This window comes from Pinus tabuliformis, chromosome X (assembly GCF_031772625.1).
Source record: "Pinus tabuliformis cultivar Carrire ecotype Pingquan chromosome X, CPIR1, whole genome shotgun sequence".
Classification (NCBI taxonomy): domain Eukaryota; kingdom Viridiplantae; phylum Streptophyta; class Pinopsida; order Pinales; family Pinaceae; genus Pinus; species Pinus tabuliformis.
The window spans coordinates 1,702,352,854-1,702,372,214 of NC_142308.1; positions in this window are offsets into that span (position 1 = coordinate 1,702,352,854).

Here is a 19,361-nt window from a genome sequence, read left to right on the forward strand (position 1 = left end):
ATAAACAAGTAGCTTTCATTTCTTGATTTAAGAGTAGTTTTGAGTTTTGCATCAGCATGTACTTCTTGCATTAGGATAAATTTGTACATCCTTACAAGAATTCATAGTTTTGTTAATTTTTGTGATTGTGAAGTGTGAGTAAAAGAAAAGAAAAGAAAAGTTGTTGTTTTCTTTGAAGTTCCTCTTAACCTGGTAGAAATTTCTTTCATTGAAAAATGAAAACAAGTGCATTTGCATATAGTTTGGTTTTTATTAATTTCTTTTGCGTCAAAACACCACTAGTTTCACTTCCACCTATCCCTTGACTTAAAGAATAGCCCATTTAAAAACAAGCATTAATTAAAATATACTAGAACTTTTTATAATTGTCAAGTTAGACTCAAAAACAAGTTTTAGGATATTTTAGGGCCTTGGATTAGGCGAGTGGAGAGATAACTCTCCAAGGCCATTTAAATTGTCAGATGTAGGAGTCTGATTAGTGAGTGAAAATCCAATAGTGTTAGGGAGACCAGGAAAGCTCTGGATCTGGGAGTTAAGCATGAGGGTTCTTGAAGACAGGGAAGAGAGATACCCCCTCTCCTACTTGTTGGATTTTACCTCACGACTGTTCCACCTGGATTTTGATATGAGTTGGTAACTTTAGTTGCTACTCCTAGGGATCTGCATAGGTGGCTACAGAGGGGAATACCGTGGCACCTGAGGTCGACGTTGCATCACTCTCAATGGTACTACTGGAGGGCACCCTTGCGAAGCTTGGGGGCTTGCATCGGCACAGGCTATTGTTAGGAGGTCAGCGTAACTTCCTCTGTTACCTTCACTGATAGCACTAGGCTGTCATTATCCCAGACTATCTTCGGAAGGCCCCTTACTTCGCTTTCTTGTATTTTGGTATCCGGTCCTAATCACCCGAAGTGGAAATACTTGAAAGTTGTTTGACTAGCTGATATCTTTTAGGGACTTTGTAGTGTGTGCTCTGTGCTCCTAGTTGGCCTAGCTTTCAATTTTTTGAGTCTTTAGTTAGATCTTAATAAAAAATTCAAAGTGGCTAACCAATCACCTAGATGGTCTCGAAGACTTCGTGGTCTTTCACCACCAAGTTTAGAGCCTTCTCCTAGAAGGTGCAGAGGTAATACTGCTGGTGGGTTTCGTCCCGTTGCAGCTAACGCATCGGGGATTGATCCTCCTCTCGGGGGCGTTAGTGTTCAAGATAGGCCTGGTACTTCCATAGAACAAGAGAGGAGCACTCCGATTCTTTCTCGAGTTCTCTTTTAGACGGAAGATAACATAGAAGTAGAAGAACTCCCAGAGTCGTTAGCGGCTCTGAATTCTCCCCTACCTTCTAGTTATCTTAAAGTATTACAATACGTTGGGACTCCGACACATAGACCATCAAGTCTAGGTCACATCACGCACTTACCATCAATGACCACTACTAGAAGCATGGCTTCTACTACAAGTGCTACAACTATGCAGACTCCAACATCTGTACAAGGGTGACGAACTATTTCCATCCCCTCTGCTTCTTTATTCGGGTCTTTTGCTAGCACATCTTTAGTTGGGTCTACCTCCATTCCTTCTATGAGTGGAAATTCCCAATCCAATGCTTTTAGTTTTGGATTCTTACCATTTGGCACCCATTCACAAGGTATTCATTCAGTTCCGTTTAGTGCCTCCACATCCATGATGGGTGGATCAGCTTCATTCCAGGGTTTTCCTTTTAGAAGTGGTCATATACCACATTCCAACCTGACAATAGGATCTATGCCTTTTTCTGCTACAGGACAAAGCAGCAATCCTTTCCAAGGTTGGACTAACCCTGCAGTTAGTGGCATGGGAACTGGGAATCCATTTTTCGGCCAACAAGGGAATAGGTCGTACTCCATGGTTAGTTCTTTTCAAAGTATTCCTCCCTCAGCTTCTGCTTCGAATCCTTATCAGGGGTTATCGACTCCTTATAATCCTTTAGGACGAAGCTTCGCCGATTATGGAGGTTTTGCGGCCGGAGTTAGTCAAACTCCGAATTTTGCTGGATCACAAGGTTTGCCTTTTGGTTCAGTTGGTTCTGCTGGATACTTCGGGCAGCCTGGTGCCTTTCAGAATCTAGGCCAATCTTTTCAGAACTTTGGGAGCTCCGCCCAATCTGGGTGGAATCCCCAAGGTCCTCCTAGGCTTCCTTTTCTAGCAACTTTGAACTTGCCAGATCTCACGAAATTGACAAACGACCCAATCAAATACAATCCGGCCTAGCCCCCGGTCCCAACCAAACTCCCTTCGGACATTCCAAAATTCGAAGGAAAGGGCGGTGAAGACCCAGGCAACCATGTAACCATATTCCATTTGTGGTGCTCATCAAACTCCCTTATTGATGATTCGATTAGGTTGAGACTCTTTCAACGCACCTTGACTGGTAATGCGGCCAAGTGGTATATAAAGTTGCTAGGGGGCAGCTTTACATCTTTCACTCACTTAGTGTTATAGACATTTTTGGGCCCTACAACCCCAAGCATGAAATGTCCATAAATCAAGGGCTCCCAAGTCCCTAAAAGTGTTGTTCCAACCACTAAAGGAACAAAGTCAACAGATTAAAGCTTCTCCCAGAAGTTCTCCATGAGAAACTGCTCAGAATTGGTCAAAACAGGATCATTGCAGCTGCTCCACTGGCTAAGTGCGTTGTATCTCACCTAAATACACTGTGAGGGTGTGTTTCATTTCAAAATTCCCTTCTGTGGGGTGCGATGGGCGAGAAATGACAAATGGCAGTGTCATTCCGCGAGGTGGAGAGGCAAGGGAAGCTTCTAGAATCTTCTCCTGTGACACTTGCCTCACTGAATTCGACCAAGGATGAGTAATAGGCCCTCAGTCTCCAAGTGGAAGCAAGAACTCTCATAGAGAAGACACTAATCAAATCACAAGCTGACTCATCCCCCTTACAGATATCTATATATGGATCCCTCATCCCAGAGATCTAGAGGCTGGAATTTTGCATATTGTAAGGAATTGTTGTTGGTTTCTTGAGACAAACATCAGATTGTTGGGTGATCTAAGCTTTGTATGAGGTGAAGAGGGGCTTCCTTGCTGAGAGGTTGATGCTGGGTCAGAACAACTGGTTGTAACTCCTCTTAGCTCTTTCTTGTTTATCAATAAAAGCTATTCAAGTTTTCCTCCATACTCTTGTGTCATTGATATTTGCTGCATTTGTATGGTCAATTTACATCTGATCCTAGATTTTTTAGGATTATAGATCCATGTCTTTGTATAGTGCTATGCTACTATGATCTTAGAGGTACTTTGTGAAGTTGTGCGTGCAAGGGAACAAGTAGCGAAAGACTATCAAGGAAGAGAGGATTCAAATCAGGAGATTAGCGCAAGACAGAGGTTGGTCTTTCTGTTCCTCTCTATCTATAATTCATAAAGGAAAAACGAAAGTAGCTTTACTTTGTTTGTTTCTAAGGCAGCTGTCACACCTTAGTGGGATAAGCAATTCTGAGTAGACAGTTTTCCCTGTAACAAAATGGCGACTCCGCTGGGGTCATGTAGTGGTTTTGCCCCCAAGCCCAACGGAAATATTGTAGCAATCAATGTTCCTAGCATGGGAGGCAAACCCAAATCAACGCTCATCAAGCATTTGGATAGATAGGTCTAAAGAATATGGTACCCCTTTAGATCCTTGGTCGTGAGTGCATGTCACTGACGAAGGAATTGTCCAGTCAACGGTAATTGAAGGAGCACCATTGAATGATTCCCACCATCATTCCCTTCTTCCGAATTGTGGAGAAGATACTCAAGATGACCTTTATCATCCTTCAGTCTTTGATTTCCTATCAAATACTGTAAACACGGTGGATTCTGAGTGAAACTTGTCCAATGTTGAAGAGACTATCGCCATAAATATCTCGACCAAAACAGATGTTGTAGAGAATATTTATGTTGGCAAATGTTGTTCTCTTTCAGAACTGGATATATATAACGCTCTTTTTCGCGAATTCAGAGATGTCTTTGCCTGGTCATACAGTGAAAAGCCGGGCATTGACTGGAGTATCGTTGAACACGAAATTAAGATGTATCCAGATGTCAAATCAGTACGACAACGGCTAAGGCAGGTGCACCCCAAGAAAGCCGCTGCCATTAAGGCAGAAGTTGAAAAACTTCTCCATGCTGGTTTCATCTACCCGGTTCCTTTAACCGATTGGGTATCGAATATTGTCCCCGTTATGAAAAAACAAGGAACAATTAGAGTGCGTGTCGATTATAGGGATGTAAATCAAGCTTGTCCAAAAGACAACTACCCTACACCCTTCATTGACCAGATAATTGATGAATGCGCCGGATGCAAAATCTTTTCCTTCATGGATGGATTCTCCGGGTATAATCAAATAAATATCCGCCCACAGGACCAGTCAAAGACTGCATTTATTTTTCCATGGGGCACATTCGCATATCGAAAATTACCCTTTGGTTTAAAGAACACAGGGGTGACGTTTCAGAGGGCAATGAATTATGCCTTCCATGACATCAAAAACATCGTTCAACCGTACCTCGACAACCTTCCAGCTCATTCGCGAAAGTGGACTGATCATCCGCAGCATTTAAGAGCGATATTTCTACGTTGCCGACACTACAAGATACGACTCAATCCACACAAATGTGTATTTTGTGTCAGTTCTGGTCGTTTACTTGGCTTTGTAGTCTCCAAGGACGGGATTCATCTCGACCCATGTAAGGTCCAAGCAATCATAAATTTGCCTCCACCTTCGAATTTGCTTCAAATTCAGAAACTCCAAGGGAAAGCAAACTTTTTGAGGAGGTTCATTCCAAATTACGCCGAACTTGCTAAAGGTTATACACATCTTTTGAAAAAGGAAGTACCCTTTGTCTGGGATCAGGTTGCGCAAGCTTCCTTTGATGCTTTAAAAGAATCCCTAATGAAAGCATCATTAATGTACGCTCCTGAATATCAAAAAGATTTTAACCTGTATCTGGCTGCAGCGGATACGACCATCGCAATGGTTTTAGTTCAAGAAGTCAATGGAATTGAACATCCTATATATTATTTAAGTAAAAACTTAAATGATACAGAAATCAAATATTCTTACGTTGAAAAGCTAGCACTTGCAGCTATTCAAGCGATACAGAGATTTCGACACTATGTCCTCTTTCGAAAACTACCATTCTGTCAGATTGCAACCCCATGACTCATATATTGTCGCGACAGTTGCTGGGGGGCAAATATTCAAAATGGATAGCAATCCTACAAGAGTTTGATCTGGAATTTGTAAAATCGAAGTCGAAGAAAGCTCTAGTTTTCGCAGAATTATTGTGCGATCTCCCATCGTTGTCCAACGATGGAACATCCGAAGAAACAATCGTGGACGAAAATTTGTTTTTGATATCTACAAGCAATGAGTGGTATGGGGATATAATAATTTATCTCCAAACCCAAAAATATAGGCCAAACACCTCCCACTCCGAACAAAAATGTATTCGATACCAAGCAAAAGACTACATGATCGTCGGTGATACACTTTACCGTCGTGGTATCAATACAGTTCTGAGAAGGTGCCTCACCCATGAGGAGGCCGAAAAAGTCCTGAATGATTATCATTCAGGCGCGTGTGGGGGGCATCAATCTGGATATGCTACAGTGCAAAAAATCTTACGAGCAGGATACTTCTAGCCAACAATGTTCAAAGATTGCATAACCGCAGTCAGAAGTTTCCATGCTTGTCAAATTTTCGATAGCAAAACCAGAAGACCACCCGCACCTCTGCAGCCAATAGTTGCTGTTGGGCCATTCGCCAAATGGGGCATCAATTTCATGACATGTAACCCCACCTCGACTGAGGGGCATGGGTATATCATAGTCGCAGTTGACTATTTTACCAAATGGGCCGAGGCGATGCCTACATTAGATAACACTGGTGAAACAACTGCCCTCTTCTTTTTCAATCATGTACTCGCCAGATTCGGCGTGCCGCAGGCTATAGTCACAGATCATGGATCGCATTTTCGCAATCACATGATGGTCGAATTAGCTGCCAAACTAGGGTTGTCTCACGACAGCGCTACTCCATATTATCCGCAAGCCAACGGACAAGTTGAAGCAATCAACAAGGTCCTGAAACGCATGCTGCAAAGGATGGTTGGAGTTCACAAAAGAAGATGGAACCTAATCCTGTACTCAGCTTTGTGGGCTTACCAAACATCGGTAAGGAATGCAACTGGATTCACACCTTTCCAACTGGTATATGGCCTGGAAGCAGTCTTACCAATCCAGTGTGAAATCTCATCTCTCAAACTTGCAATCGATCTCCTCCCCGGAACTTCAGAAGAAAAAGCTCATTTCTTGGAATTAATCCAATTGGATGAAACCCGTCGTGATGCCGCTTTGGCTAACAAAGCCCATAAGAAACAAGTCAAGGCACAGTTCGACAAAAATGTCAAACCCCGTGTCTTCTCAGAAGGTGACTTGGTCTTACTTTACGACCAAGAATCCGATAAATTGGGAGCAGGTAAATTTAAGTCTTTATGGATGGGCCCCTATATTGTTAAAGGAGTGTTAGCAAAAGGAGCCTACGAGTTAATGGATTATGACGGAATTCCACTGGCGCACCCTTGTAATGGGTTGTACCTCAAGCGTTACTATGCGTAATAGTAACCTGTATGCTTTTGTTATGTTTTGCTTTCGCTAAAGTGTTTATTTTGGTCAAGTAATCCACTTTTTACATTTGTTGCAGATGTCAAACCTATTGGAGTCATGTGTTGGATATGCCAACGGAGCGAGTCGTAGTTCGCAGAACCTATCTTCCGCAGCCTGGGCTATTTTTGATCCAAGCGGCAAGTTAGTAAGTTTCAGAGGGGTATGTATTGGTCAGTCAACAAATAACATCGCTGAATATAGCGCATTGATAGAACTTCTCTCTGATGCCATCACACATGGTATACACCGACTAATTGTCAGGCTAGACTCACAACTCGTAATACTACAACTCACTGGTATCTATTCTGTCCGAAATCCAGCTATTTATCGCATGTTCCTAAGGGTTAAGATTTTGGAAAGACAATTTGATTTTATTCAATATCAACACATTTCCAGAAACTTAAACACATTAACTGACTCATTCGCAAATTATGTGTTAGATAGATATTTACAACATTTATAAAAAGAAACATACCATCAATGTTTACATTTGGATCATGTAACTTAACCAAAATAAAACTCCGAAAATCAAAAATATATATAACTGTTTATGGTTTACACATAATGTTCTGTAACCAAGACAAAATCGGTCAAATGACCAAAAAACTCAAAATGCTAGGGGGCACCCTAGTCTAGTGATGCTCGTGATAGCAAGTCACAGCCTGTGCGATCATGCGTAAGAGACGAGTCCATCGTCTGGGCACACCAGTAGTATGTTGCTGTAACCTCAAAGGTAGCTCGTCAGTCCTCACATCTGGAATACCAAGAGTGAGGCCCTCAACCTGCTCCTATAATGCTGTGAGAGTCTCGGCCACGTCGAGGTCACGAAGGATAGCCCTTCCGACGGCCTCTCCTGCTGGGGCAGCAGCTGGTACTCTCAGGCGAACTGCTGCGCAGACAGGACCAACATCTACATGTACACATGAGTTTGATTAAAGTCTTGATAGAATAAAGCACAAGGACATTATAAACAAAAAATGATAAACAGGAATATGGTCAAAAATTTTACCAATGGCGCCCCACTGTTCACCATCCGACAGTACCAAATCTGGATTACCCCGGAAGTCCATGCCAGCGTATGGATACTCGGAATAAACCAACTCCTCACGATCAAACCACCTGAAGAAGGTATCAGAAAATGAAATCTGAGATTGGCCAGCATGCCTAGACATGTGGTCAACCCATCTCTGCATACGTGGTTGAGTAGGTGAAGGTAAATCAAGTGCAATATACTGCGGCTGCATCAGTGGTATCTTCTCCAAGGAAAAGGTGGTCAAAATAGAACCATACCCAAAGTTCTTCAACCTCCCACTCTTTATCTTGGTCAACTGTTCTTTCATCACAAGAAGTACTGCGTCGCACTAGTTGAACACCTTCGGTTGGAGGCATTCCAAGGCATACTGCATATAAGATCGGTTGGCTACATGAAGAGCCACACCACCGGCCATCCTACCAAAAGTAAATAGAATAGTCCTAAGGGACCTGTCAGTGACATCACGGATGATGATCTTGCCGTCTTTACTCAGCTGAGATCCTTCTCTGCAGTACCAGCGAACATAATCTCTCACCGAGTCACCTCCTCGGGCCGAACCTGATAAAGAGATGGGGGCACCCCGCCTCGACAAGCCAGTCAAGAAATAGATGTCTACTACAGTTAAGGGGATGGATTTTCCCCTGATCTGGAAAACCTGGTTGGTAGGATCCCAAGCATCGAGCAAATACTGTAGTAAGTTGATCTGTTGTCTCATGCTAGAAATGCGGAAAAACTTCAGCAAGCCACAGTTCCGCAGTGCGTTTACTCTAACTGGATCATGTAGGGCAAGCATGTCCTCTTATTCATGCTCAAGTTCTCGCCATGTAATGGTCATCTTGCTCCAAAGATATTTGAAAAACAAACAAGAGAAGAGTTAGATCCTGATTTTGGCAAGAAATAGGCAAAATTTCCATCAAAAATTGTGCAGAGAATTCCTTCTCTGCACCCATCGCACCTGCAGAAGTACTCTGGGTGCGTTGCATGTCAGATGGCCTTCACAATGGCCAACATTCAACACACCTTTCGATACACAGAGGGTGCGCTGAAGGCAGAACGAGCTTTTCAAACCCCAGGGGCTCAGAAAAGCTAGGAATCAAGCTCAAAATGCAAAATGGAAACCATGAAATGAAAGAGCTCAGGTTTAGCTCCTACCTGGTCTAGACGGTGCCGAGAATCGTCCACAGAATCTCCCGAAATTAGCTGATGAAAATCAAGGGGGGAAAGCACCTCCAAAGCTCCAACAAACCAAAGTTCAAAAGAAATGGTAAAATGAGAGGTAAAAACACTTTTTCATTACTTTTTACGTAGTTCAAAGTAAAATATTGGTGTTCTAACTCGTTTTCAAGCATATATTGTTCATTTCTGACTAGTTTGATGAAGCAATTGAAAATACAGTACAATCTTTGAAAGGACAAAGCTATTTATGGTAAAATAAAAAAGGGACCATTCAATCGAGCAGTTTTAGCACATAGTTCAAGCTCGTTAAAAAATAAACATAAGACATGAGCAAATGTTTCCACCTGCGTTTAAGCTCATTAAAAAATGAACTATTCCCCGGTAAATAACCATCGTGAATGTAGTACTTCAGCCATTAAAGCCTTCGTCGTGTTTGCACCGCCACCTCTACTTTTTCATTGGCCGATCATTCACCTCCATTTGATTGTTTACCCATTTTGACGAACAACTGCGAAGAGTGATTTCACTAGCCATCCTTGTGACACTGCTGTGATTGGAAAATTCCAAACCTTACCTGGAATCAGCTGCTACCCGTTTTATCACTCGTTCCTCAAAAGACGAGTCTCCTTTAAGCTCTTTTCAATTGACTCGTAAAATATGAAAAGATTGCCGAGCCATTGGCCTCTCCAACTCGTTAAAGGGACATGAATTGCTATCCCTCCTCTAGATTTTAATCTTTTTGGACCTGAGGGATTATTACACAAAAAGATTGAGCGCTTGTTTTGTTCGGCTCGTTAAAAGTATCGAAAATTCATCCCTTCTGTATTGTTTTATACTTTTTCGGACTTAAGGGATTAGATGACGAAAAAGGAAATTTGGAGTTACCTTTACGTTCCTTTTCAGACTCTCTAAAATTGAAAAGGACCGAGTTATCTTTGTCGTTAAACTCATTAAAAAGATTAATAGCGACAAACTTGTCTATAGACGAGAACGAGTTTCACTATCGCTAGGCTCGTTAAAACATAGCGATGGGTTTGCCCGAAGGGAAAATTATAGAACAAGCATATGTTATCCTCCTCAAGCTTGACAAAAATAAAGAGGTACTGGTCAGCAATGACTGGGGAAAATTGGGAAGAAAACTCAAAGAAACTTTATTGGTAGCAAGTCGCTCTTGAACATGACACTTCCACTCCGTGTCCGAGTCGGGTTGTGTTGTTTCATTCACCGGTCAGATCACCATGGTCATGCCATACCATCCACATTTGGGGTTAATGCTACCAATCCATCACATCAGTGTCGCCGATATGTTCAAGAGAAGTCATTTAGTGAATTCACCTGTGTCTCACCCACTACAATACATTATACTCCATTCTTTCATGACCGCCACCCTGAACCTTATATCACCAGATCGTTTTCACCTCCATTAAAATCATTTGCTCCGTTCCGTGTCATTGATGTGGGATTCATTAAGGCCCTCCTGTGACGGATCACTTCTTGTCGACATCAGCTCATTATCCAAGAAGTTGATCTAGGAACACCCCATTCAGTACTTTGAAGCTTGCATGCCTCAATGGCAAGTTTCTCACTTCCGGTGACAGGTTTACATCAAGGGCCTTCGACCGAAATATTTTGCGTGGTGTTCGACGCCAAGTCCTTTATTCACACCACGTGAATTGTACTGTAGTACCTTCAGGGTCATTATCATTATCGGTGATTCCTCTCGCGCTTGTTAACAGTTTACATCATTGACTGGTAATCAAGCGATGTCTTTCCATGTTCGACTTCAGAACATTTCTCACATGGATCGACTTGTACTTCGAGTGAAGATCGAACGAGATTGAAGACCCCGGATCTAGTTTCACCCATCCGGGCTGCGATATATATTCAGGGAAAATAAAGACATTAAACGTACATCATTGCTGCACAGATAATCATCCACTCAAAAGGATGATGGCTCTACCAGAATCATCAGTCTACACTCAGACGATTGTCTGTCCTATGTACATGAAAATGAATTTATAAAGTTGAGCATGGGAATGCCCACCTCAGCTATATCATGAAAATAATATGAAGATAATGTATTGTATTGTATCTTATTACAGGTCTCCTCCCAGCATTGAAAGAACTTCGGATCCTAATAATAAAGAATTTCACCCGACACCAAAAGGTTAATGGCCTCATACTTTAGGGGGCAACTGTTATAGACATTTTTGGGCCCTACAACCCCAAGCATGAAATGTCCATAAATCAAGGGCTCCCAAGTCCCTAAAATTGTTGTTCCAACCCCTAAAGGAACAAGGTCAACAGATTACAGCTTCTCCCAGAAGTTCTCCATGAGAAACTGTTCAGAATTGCTCAAAATAGGATCATTGCAGCTACTCCACTAGCTAAGTGTGTTGCATCTCACCTAAATATACTGTGAGGGTGCGTTGCATTTCAAAAGTCCCTTTTGTGGGGTGCGATGGGTGAGAAATGACAAATGGCAGTGTCATTCCGCGAGGTGGAGAGGAAAGGGAAGCTTCCAGAATCTTCTCCTGTGACACTTGCCTCACTGAATTCGACCAAGGATGAGTAAGAGGCCCTCAGTCTCCAAGTGGAAGCAAGAACTGTCAGAGAGAAGACACTAATAAAATCACAAGCTGACTCATCCCCCTTACAGATATCTATATATGGATCCCTCATCCCAGAGATCCAGAGGCTGGAATTTTGCATATTGTAAGGAATTGTTGTTGGTTTCTTGAGACAAACATCAGATTGTTGGGTGATCTAAGCTTTGTATGAGGTGAAGAGGGGCTTCCTTTCTGAGAGGTTGATGCTGGGTCAGAACAACTAGTTGTAACTCCTCTTGGCTTTTTCTTGTTTATCAATAAAAGCTATTCAAGTTTTTCTCCATACTCTTGTGTCATTGATATTTGCTGCATTTGTATGGTCAATTTACATCTGATCCTAGATTGTTTATGATTATAGATCCATGTCTTTGTGTAGTGCTATGCTACTGTGATCTTACAGGTACTTTGTGAAGCTGGGCGTGCAAGGGAACAAGTAGCAAAAGACTATCAAGGAAGAGAGGAATCAAATCAGGAGATTAGCGCAAGACAGAGGTTGGTCTTTCTGTTCCTCTCTATCTATAATTCATAAAGGAAAAACGAAAGTAGCTTTACTCTATTTGTTTCTAAGGCAGCTGTCACACCTTAGTGGGATAAGCAGTTCTGAGTAGACACTTTTCCCTGTAACACTTAGATACTATTTTCTTAAATCATTTCTAGTTGCCTGTCCGTTATGATGCCAGAACTGAACTTCTGTCCAATTTTCGTCAAGACAAGGCAACTCAGATTTCTGACCATATTTAGGAATGGAGATGGAGAAAGAGGCTCATCAAAGCTGAAATTCCTCTGGAGTACCATCTCGAATGGTTTTTTAAATCTTTACAACCTGAAATCTCTAAGGATGACTCCATGTCCGGATTCTATTCTGAGGAGCAAGCTATTTTTAGGGCCCAACAATTAGAATTGATTTATTCTCAGTCTGGGATCCTACAGAAAATATTGCCAGATGCTCCTGGGCTTAAAGTTGATGTAGCCAAGTCGAAGACAGGTCCCCATGCGGATGGTATCGTTGGATCGGTAGACACAAATGGGGTGAAATTGTTGAGCCAATTGTAGCAGTTGACTTCGTAAACCGCTTCTAACAACCAAGTCACATTGTCTAACCCTTCGTCTTCCCAAACCTCTTTGATTGACACCATCCAATCCGACATCCCCAAAGGAAATCAAAATTCCAATGGGAAAAAGAAAGGATGAGGTAAGAAAAAGAATCAAGATGGGAAGAATGACACAAATAAATCCGGCAATAATGTTGGTGGTGGTAGAAATGAGTCTAGAAAGAAAGTCAAGTTTCCATGCAAGTTGTGCGGTGGAGACCATTTAACTCATCTCTCCCCGAAGATTCAGGATGCTCAGCACTTGTTAGGGCAGCAAGGGACTTCTAGTTCTCAAGCTATGTTAACCAACCCTTTTCCCCAAGGGCAGCAATTGCTTGCTGGCGTGAGTTCAAATCCTGGTACCTCTGCAGGGGGCAGCCAGGAAGGGGAGAAATCATCAAATGTTTTCATGATGGGTTCTAACGTCCATGTGGCCACACGGGAACGTGATTATGGTGAAGGTGAAACTTCCAAGGACAAAACTGCTCTCGGAAATACCGACCTCCATATTCAGCGACCCCCTGTCGAGACTATACCACGGATACCGAAAGGTTCCACTAAACGCGCGACTATTAATCCGAATGCTAGGGCCGCCCAGAATTACTCCATTGTTGAGGATCTGGCTCAGAGTCCATGCACCATGTCTGCTTTAGAGGTTCTCCAGTCGTGTCCGGCTCAACGAAGTTCTTTATTGTCGGCAATTGGAGCAGTTGATCCAACTAACTCTTTAGTGCTCACTTTTGAAATGTTAAACGTCAAAAAGCGACTCCCTCATCACATGGCTTTTCAAATAAAGTCTACATACCAGAATATTAACATTTTTCGTACCGTTATTGATGAAGGAGCTTCCACGTGCGTCATGTCGATGTCATGTTGGAAGGCCATTGGATCTCCTTCGGTTGTTCCTTCACCTACCCTCCTCACTAAATTTGATGGGATTTATCACAAGCTGCATGGGATTATCCCAGCCTTCCCTATATGTGTTGGGGGGAAGGTCGTCAATATTGAAGTAGAAGTCATTGATGCTAACCTCGACTACAATCTCCTCTTAGGAAGGAACTGGGTATACGAAATGGACGTCATTTTTTCGACTCTGTTTCATGTCATTTGCTTTCCTCATGAAGGGAAAATCGTTAAGGTTGATCAATTGGATTATTGTCCAATTGATCCTCAAGCAACTTCTGACTCTACTATTCCTTTAGTGGATAACCCTCGTCTGCCCACTGAGAATCTAGGAGTTGGAATGTATTCTTTGTTGATGGGTACCTTTGATTTTCCCTCTCCTATCACCAGAATCAATGTCGTTTCATCATCTAGGGAGTCTCCTCAAAAAGGGTTCTTCCGAACTCACTATTTTTCAGACCCTTGGACCTTGCCTTCACCTACGACCACATTAGATGAAGGACAAGTTAATCGAATGGCGTTCCCCATGTCTGCAGCTGAGCTTAGATATCAGTCTATCGTTAACTCTGTAGATGACCATTCTACTCCTTTTTCTGAGGAGGAGTTAGATGGTGATGTGGCCCTGGCCTGGACCCTTGATTCCACCTTTGCCTTGGACTGCTTAGATACAGTTTTACCTTCTGAAGAAGAAATCCTTGAAGTAATGATGGGTGTAGATCGACCTTGGGAAGACTTACACCATCGTTCATATTTTCTTCCTCCATTGCAGGAAGTAGAATCTAGGTTCTCCGAGCTATTTACTAGTGATGTTTGTGCGATATCAAATCCTTTGGCTCCAGCACACTTTCCTGCCGAAGGTAATATGTTGGTGATTTCAAAAATGATATCCATAAACATCTCTAGGGACCCTAACATAATTGAGAATATCTTCATCGGAATCGAATGCTCCCCTGAAGAAATTGAAGTTTACACTGACCTTTTCAATGAATTTCGAGATGTATTCGCTTGGTCTTATGAAGAAATGCTTGGCATTTATCCTTCTATAGTTCAACATGAGATCAAGACGTATGAAAATGATAAGCCGGTTCGTCAAAGGTTTCGACCTGTTAATCCTAGGAAAGCAGCAGCCATTAAAGCTGAGGTAGAGAAGCTTCTCAAGGCGGGTTTTATATACCCTGTTCCTCTTACCGATTAGGTTTCTAATCCAGTCCCTATCGATAAAAAGCAAGGAACAATCTGAGTATGCATCGACTTTAGAGACCTAAATAAGGCTTGTCCGAAAGATAATTACCCCACACCATTCATTGATCAAATTATTGATGAGTGTGCGGGTAATGAGATTTTTTCCTTCATGGACGGTTTTTCCAGGTATAATCAAATCTCTATCCGTCCTGAAGATCAACATAAGATAGCCTTTATATGTCCCTGGGGTACCTTTGCATACAAAAAGATGCCTTTTGGCCTTAAAAATTCTGGAGCGACTTTCCAGTGGGCCATGTCATATGCTTTCCATGACATTAAACATATCATCGAAGCATACTTGGACGATTTCGCTGCTCATTATCGAAAGGGAACTGATCATCCTAGTCATCTTCGATTGGTTTTTGAGCGATGTAGTTTTTATAAAATCCTGTTGAATCCCAACAAATGCGTTTTCGTGGTTACATCAAGTCGTTTATTAGGGTTCATTGTGTCCAATGAATGGATTAGAGTTGATCCCTTCAAGGTAGAGGCAATAATTCAGTTGCCTCCCCCGTCCTCAATCCGGCAACTTCAAAGCCTTCAAGGGAAAGCTAATTTCTTAAGACGGTTTATAGTGAACTATGCCGAGATCACTAAAGGGTTCATGCGTTTGCTACGGAAAGGAGTTCCATTTGTGTGGGACGAATTTGCGCAGCAACCATTTGATGCTTTGAAAAAGGCATTAGTCTCTGCCCCACTTTTGAGTCCACCAGATTATGGTAGGGACTTCCTTTTATATCTCGTTGCAGCAGAATCAACCATTGCTATGGTTCTCGTTCAAGAAGATGATGCTCTCACAGAGCATGTGATTTATTATTTGAGCCAAGGCTTGATAGGTCCTAAACTTCGCTACTCTCCGGTTGAGAAATTGGCTTTGGCAACTGTCCATGCTATCCAGCGGCTCCGCCATTATATTTTGCTATGCAAAACCTTTGTCTTAGCAGTGGTCAATCCATTCTAGTTTGTACTCAGTAGACGAGCGATTGGGGGCAAATATAATAGATGGATAGTTATTCTGCAAGAATTTGATCCCGAGTTCTTGTCTGCTAAGTCTAAGAAATCTATGGTTTTTTCCGAGCTAATTTCTGAGATGCCTTGTGGAGAGGATACTATTTATGAGGAAAGTTTTCCCGATCAACATTTATTCCTCATCTCTTCACTCGACCCTTGGTATGGAGATATCATTGTCTATCTCTAGACTTTGAAGTTTCCTTCTACTTTCTCTAAGGATGAACACCGAAAGTTACGTAACTTGGCTAAAAATTATGTTATCATTGGTGATATCTTATATCGTCGAGGGGTTGATTCAATCCTTCGGCATTGTTTAACATTAGAGGAAGCAGAGTTAGTGCTCAATGACTGCCACAGTGGAGCTTGTGGTGGTCATCTATTAGGGCTTGCTACAGCCCAATGTATCTTGCGTGCCGGCTATTTTTGGCCTTCGCTCTTCAAAGATTGTGTTGAAGCGGTCAAACGCTATCACCCGTGTCAAGTTTATACTCGGAAGATGCGTGCACATCCAGCTCCTCCTTTTCCCGTTGTCACTACCAGTCCTTTTACTAAGTGGGGTATTGATTTTACAACTTGTAATCCGCCTTCAGCAGTGAATCACAAGTACATTATTGTGGCCGTAGACTACTTCACGAAGTGGGTCGAGGCCATGCCCACTTATAAAAGTGATAGTGAAACAGCGGCATTGTTCCCTTTTCATCAGATTATCTCAAGGTTCGGTATCTCGAGAGAGATTTTCACTGACCATGGCAGTCATTTCTAGAATCAACCAATGTCCAAATTGGCTCTCAAATTAGGTTTCTGGTAGGAGCATTCATCTCCTTATTATCCTCAGGCCAATGGACAGGTTGAGGTGGTGAAAAAAACTCTTAAGATGATCCTGCAAAGGACAATTGACAAAAATCGATCCAATTGGCACCTTATGTTGTATCCGGCTCTTTGGGCATACCGGACCTCCATCAAAACGGCTACAGGTTTTACACCTTTTTAGTTAATTTATGGGATGGAATCTATCTTTCCTATCGAATGCGAAATCCCATCTCTTAAGTTAGCTGTTGAGCTCCTTCCAGAGACTTCTAGTCTCGAAGAGCGCCTCATTCACTTGTAACATCTCGATGAGTAGCGTCGAGATGCTGCCATAGTAAATGAGGCTCATAAGAAAAGGGTTAAAACCCAATATGATAAAGCTGTCCATCCTCGAGTCTTTACTGAATGCGACCTTGTCTTGGTCTATGACCAAGATAAGGACGCCTTGGGGGCAGGCAAGTTCAAGCCTATGTGGTACGGTCCCTTTATAATTAAATGAGTTTTAGAAAAAGGTTCGTATGAGTTAATCTATTTTGAAGGAAACAAGTTGGCGGAGCCCCAAAACGGGCTCTACCTCAAGAAGTACTTTGCTTAACTAGGAGCTAGGCAATGGCTTCTTTGTACATTGTGTATATTTGTACATATCTCATTGAGAGTTTTTGATATCAACACTTTTTGGTCTGCTGTGGCAGGTGTTGATGGATGACTTGGTCTATTTTGGATTCACTGATGGTGCTAGTCGGCACACTCGGAACCTCGCTTCCGCAGCTTGGGTACTCTATTATCCAACTGGTCGGTTGATGGTATCAAGGGGAGTATGCATTGGTCCTGCTTCAAATAATATGGCTAAGTATACTGTCATCATTAATTTACTATCCAAGGCAATTTCCCATGAAATCGACTCGTTGGTAGTTTATCTTGATTCACAATTGATAGTGTCACAATTAAATAACATTTTTTGGGTAAGGGATCCATGTTTATATCGCTAGTATTTAAGGGTGAGGTTGTTGCAAAGATCATTTACTTATATTAATTATTTGCACATTCCAAGATCTCATAATTGGTTAGCTGATTCTATCGCTAATCAAGCATTAGACTGGCACATCAATCATTCATCACAATAAAATCAAGCATCAAAAAGTCAAACTGTATATATATATCATAAAAACATCTCGAGTGTATATAGTTCTGTCCAAAAATATAGAAAATTGGGACTAAAATGCCCATAATCATGTCCACTATATCTAATTCCCCGGCTCAGGATGATCGACTAAGAAGGAAACTACTGCATTGGCCACACACCTAAAAGTTCAGGCCCAATCTCATGGCATGCCAACCACATGACGCTGCATCTCTATAGGAAGGCCCTCTACCGCTGCCATCGGTATTCCATGAGTCAGTCTCACCTAGTGCCGCTGAACTGTATGTAGAACTCGCTCTGTGTCTGCAGCCGCCTCTTCGTCCCCTCAGCCATGAAGTCTATGCCATGGGAAACCATCTCGTCATACTGGCTCAATATCCGGAACATGATCATCATATTAATCATTTGAATCCTCAAAAACATTTTTCAAAATTCATTGTTATATTTGAAAAATCACAGAAAATCATAAAATCAAAAAACACTTACCAATGTTGCCCCATGCTGCAGTTGGTGGTAATACTAGATCGGGATCTCCTCGAAAATCCAACCCAGCATAAGGGTAGTCATCTATGGCGATGATCTGCTGATCCCACCAGGAAAAGAAGTCATCGTCAAATGTAGTCTGTGGGACGTCCCCACCTCCTAGACATTTCATCAGATCAGCCCACCTACCCATACGTGGATCTCGTGGGGTGCTGATTGAAACCAGTACTCTAGGACGAAGTGCAGGGACCCTCTCAAAAAATAAAGAACACAAAATAGTCCCATATCTGAAGTTTTTGGTTTGCCCTCTCTTGATGGAAGTGAGTTGGCCTTTCAGGCTGGCCAAAGGAGGAGTACACTAGTCGAATACAGTGGTGAGACAGTCAACCGCCACGCTCATGGTTAGCTGTGATGCTTGGTGCAGCGAAGTTGATCCATTCACTCTAGCTATAGTGAACAGGATTATCCTCAGTGATACACTCTCCACATGTGTGATTGAAATTTGACTTCCAACCTTTTTTGGATGTCTCGGGCAATATATATGTACGTAGTCCTCGATCGAGAGACTACTTCATGTCCTGCCCCTGGCATGTACTACCTCTCCCCTCAGGGAAAGGCCTGTGATGAAATAAATATCTTCCACTTCTATCCTGAGTGGCATCTGGTCAATCATAAATGCATCATCCTCGATACTCCAGTAATCAATGAGCATCTCAAGCAGACGTGTGTTTGCTTTCATATTTGGCAATTTGAATAATTTTAGCAAACCACATCCCCGTAATGCATCCAGAGCATTGGGATCATTCATGACCTCATCATCTACTGCGGTATGCTCTCTTTCTCGCCAAGTGACTGGCATCTTGAAGAAAAAAATGATTTTAGACCATTAGCTTTTTTGTTTGAAATGTTTGCGGCGTATACGCGGGTCCCTGCACACACAGTCGCGTGTAGGGCCCACGTGTACGCGGGTTTCGTATTTCCAATTCGCATATACTCCGCAGTGAAATTTTTGGCAAAAAATTCAACGGTAAAACATAAATTAAAAATTCTAAAACTAGTCACAATTGATTGCAAGTCAAGTATAAGAGTTACCTGGGGACTTTGGAAGAATCTGAACGGTTGAATTTGGCTATGGGAAAGTTTGCTCCTTTTGCTCCACTTCTCTACT